This window comes from Pteropus vampyrus, unplaced genomic scaffold, assembly GCF_000151845.1.
Source record: "Pteropus vampyrus isolate Shadow unplaced genomic scaffold, Pvam_2.0 Scaffold89, whole genome shotgun sequence".
In the NCBI taxonomy this organism is placed as follows: Eukaryota; Metazoa; Chordata; class Mammalia; order Chiroptera; family Pteropodidae; genus Pteropus; species Pteropus vampyrus.
In genome coordinates this window covers 6,239,471-6,243,813 of record NW_011888870.1, presented here as the reverse complement: position 1 = coordinate 6,243,813, position 4,343 = coordinate 6,239,471, and the positions used below count along the sequence as shown (strand labels likewise).

Here is a 4,343-nt window from a genome sequence, read left to right as displayed (position 1 = left end):
ACTTAAAGGGAGGGGAATTAAGCTTTACTTTCTGGAGGGAGGAGTTCCAATGCATTTTTGGACATATGTTTAAAACAAGGTAATTAATAAATATTTTGAGATGTATACTAAAGCTATGTAAATATCCTGTTTCTCCTTAAAGTTTTGCTCACTAATATTAGCTTCCTCAGTAGATCTTGCCTGCAGCAATTATTACTTTGGTGTCCTAATGGTGATTTTCTGTTTCTCTCATTCCTTTTGCATGCATTAATTGGAATTCTCCTATAAGAGAGATTTGTTCCTTCCTTCCTTATTTGTTTATTTATTTATGCAATCTTTTAATTATATCAGTATGGACTCACAGATGTTTATTTTATTCTTTGGGCCATAAATTCATTGCCATTATAATTTATTCTCCTGCTCAATTTGTTCTAGCTATGGCTATTGGGAGTCTTCCAGGTTGGCCTTTATGTCCTTTTAACATGCCCCATGTTTTAAAATTATTTATTGTCTGTTTGTTTGTTTGTTTTTGAGCACTTCCTTTCTTTCTGGAAATACCAGATGCTCCAGATTCATTTTGTATTATCCCAGCCTTGGCCTTTGAGCTTTATGATTTTAAACAGGATTTTAAACAGTATTCTAAACTGGGAGAGGGAGCTTATGGTACTGGAGTTGAGGCACTTGTTGGAGAGACAACTGGTGCAGTGGAGAACACAGTATAAGCTGTCGAGTTGGAAGCCCGGATGTGTGACATTGGGTAAATCTATGACCTCTCAATATTTTTTCTCATCAGCAGAATTAAAATGCTAATAGCCACCTCATAGGATTCTTGGAAAAATGCTGTTTGAACTAGAAAATAAGATGCGAATGTTAGTTTCCTTTTGCTGTTGTCTTTAGGAAGCCACTTTAAGGACTCCTTTACTGTTCTAAGCAGACTGCTTCCTGCACACACACACATCCATACCCTGGAAGGCAGGGAACTTGCCTTACATCTTTGTAACTCCCTTACCTCCCTTACTGCACAATGCCCTTTCAGATAATCTTCAATCAACCTTGGATTTTAACATATGCATAGTCTGCATTTTAATATACACATGTTCTGCATGTTGCCTGTAGGCATATGCTACTGGCAAACACCATCATTACAATTCATTTGGCAGTTTCTATAATTTTATTAGGGCTTCATTCCTAATTTGAAGATACTTGACTTCCTACTTCAATAGGCATTACGGGGATAAACTGAACCTGTCATGGTGCTGGACCTCAAGAAGCCCATACTCTAAGGAGGAGAGAGCTCTGCACAAATAACCAACAATAGATTACCAAAGACCTCAAATGTCAGACAGCACATGGACTTTGTTCAGCAGGCAGTGGGTAGCCAGGGAGGGCTTCTGAGGCAGAAGGTGACAATCTATACTGAGGAAGTGAGAAGGCTGACATGCATGAGCCTGGAGACATGGAGGTGGGGGGCAATTAGAAGGCTTTTGAAATGGCTCAAGTGACAAATAATATACCTCAGTAACAGTAAGAATGGAAAAAAGTGGATGGAAACTTTGCTCAGAAAAAGTAAACAGGAATGTGGTTCCATAGTGTAGCAGTCAGCACGTCTGCTTTATACGCAGAAAGTCCTGGGTTTGCACCCCAGTGGAGCCACAGTCCATGGTCTACGGCCATGCCACCCTGAATAAACCTGATGTCTGATCTCGGAAGCTAAGCAGGGTCAGGCCTGGTTAGTACTTGGATGGGAGATCACCTAGGAAGATCAAGTGTTGTAGGCACAAATAATAATAATGATGATGATGATGATGATGATGATGATGATGATGATGAAAACAGGACACAGTCAATTAGGGATCAGAGAATCTTACAGGGTAATCTTTGAGTCTGGGACAAGTCTTATGTTTCAGAAGAAGATGAGGACTGAAGACACTGTTACTTGCCCAAGCTCATACTGTTGGCTAGTGACTGTCCTCATCAGGGTGACTCTAGACTATGCTACAGTAATATCAAACCAAACCCCAATCTCTAGGGCCTAACACATAGAGGTTTATTTCCTACTTACAGAAAGTCCTCTGCAGGCCAGGAGACTCCATAGGGAAGCACCATGCCTAATGATGACTCAGGGATCCAATCTGCCTCTACATTGTGGGGTCTGCCAACTCAGCTCATATCTCCCAGGAAGATAAAGTGTGGAGAACATGTATCGCTTTTTACAGCCCTTTGACCAGAATTAGTCTCATACCCCAACCTAACCACAAGGAAGGCTTGGAAATGTAGCAGGAAGAGGGTGGGCATGAGATATTTATGGACTATTTGGTAAGCACTATATTCTCCGTCATAGTCACAGAACTAAAAATGGCCTGATTCCCGGAACTCAGTCCTTTTTCCTACAGCTTGCAGAAGTGGAACCCACTTTATGGATTCGTTAACACCTCAGTGTACTCTGTATTCTGAATATCTTCCTGTTACTGCACACTTGGCAAGAGAACTGAAAACAGATTTTCAGTCTTGAGAGAAACAACCCCATTCAGAACTGTAAGTAGGCAACTTGATGTAAGCTGGGAATATTTTAAGCAACTCCAAATTACGTATCACCATATGGCAATCATACATATAATCTAAAAATAAGTGCAGAAATAGCTGCATAGTACACATCAACTCAGATATAAACACCCCTCTGCTCTGTGACTTCTGAAGTCACAGAAGTAGATGCAGGCCATAAGGTTAAGAGCAACAGATAGCCTCATAGTATAGTGTGGTAGAGCTGATATAGAGGATTGAAGTCCATGACTCTCTGGGTGTGCCCTCCTGCCATGCTCCCAACCTCCTCCCAAGATAGGCAGGTCTTTACCATTAAGACCCATATTCAATAACATGTCACTTATCAACCTGGCCACAATGGATTGGAGCAGAGGAAGATGCTTGACTCAAGGGCAGGTAATTTCTAATCAGGCAGGTGGCTTATGAGATGGTATGGGATGAGATGTTTGGAAATTAACCGGGACAATCAGAAAATAGAGTCAGAGATATTTGAAGAGAGTTTGTCAGTTGACAGTAGGTTCAGAAGATGAAGGGCACAAAGGAAGAAAAGACAGCATATCACTGAAATGAAAGAAATCTGAAGTCAGCAAAAGCCTAAGGGTTGCTTTTCATAGAGTAAGAAGTAGGTGGTTGATCATGCCGGACCATACAGGAGCTGTGGAAGCAAAAAATCACTAAGTTCACAAAATGGCAAAGTATCTGAAAAGAGCATATTCCTGGCACTAAGAGAGCAATGAGACATATAAGTCTCTAGAGCTGCGCTGATCAGGTTCCAAACTGTATTTAAGTCCCAGTAAATCCAGTCACATGGCTATTTCTGAATTTCTAGCCATGGGGCTAAGATTTCTGTCCTCCTCAGTTCTACAAGGTTGCTTACAATAACTCCTTTTTACTTCTGGTGGCCTCAGTGAATCTCTGTCCTTTGCAGCCACAAGACCCTGATGGGCCACAAAAAGAAATTACATTCTAATACATGCTACGACATGAATGACTCTCGGAAAAGTTATGCTAAATAAAATAAGCCAGACATAAGAGAATAAATATTGCATGATTCCACTTATTTAAGGAACCTAGAATTGTCAAAATCGAACAAACAGAACACAGAATAGAAGTTAATCAGGGTCTGGGGGACTGGGAGAAGGGGGAGTTATTACTTAATGGTTACAGAGTTTCTGTTTGGGGTGAAAAAAGGTTTTTAAAAAACTGACTTGGAGTCAGAGAAACTGGGTTTAAGGCCCAGCTCTGCCATTTTCTAATTGTCATTTTGGGCAAGTAACTCAACCTCTTAGCGTCTCAGTTTATCCAACTGGGAAACATTGATAATAAAACTCTAAGTTGTGAAGAACAAAGAAGAAAAAACCTATTAAATCATTACATAAATACCTTTTGAAAGTGACCTGCTATGCATGTTTGGAAGAGGAGACAATAGGCTGCTGTATTCTCATTTTAGGAAAATGTAAGGCTTCTCTTTTGCCTGTGTGCTCAAGGCACACTGGTGTGAACACTGTGAAGCTCACCACATATGCCTTCGGAGACCCGAGACTTAAATGCCCCTCTCTTCCACTTCATTCTGTCATTTCCTCTCCAGCCCCTTTTGGGCCTCCAATGCTCTGGTACTCTCTCTTCCTCTAGTTCCCATGGAGACCAGCCCTTAGGAAAGATAATTTTCTCATTCAAACTGGAATCCTTTTGTTCCCCTTCTCAATACAGAGTGTACCTGTAGTGAAGCAGTTCTCTTTCTAGGGAGGGAAAAGCTTGATCCACATAAGTTTGCTGAGTTGAACTGAAGGATTTTTTTTTAGGCATCAGCGGACACATGGAAT

The 4,343-nt window shown here is 40.9% G+C and overlaps 1 pseudogene; it reads left to right on the top strand.

The window, feature by feature from the left end:
- Positions 1-1,641: 1,641 nt before the first annotated feature.
- LOC111742261 lies at positions 1,642-1,757 on the top strand (annotated as a pseudogene).
- Positions 1,758-4,343: the final 2,586 nt, after the last annotated feature.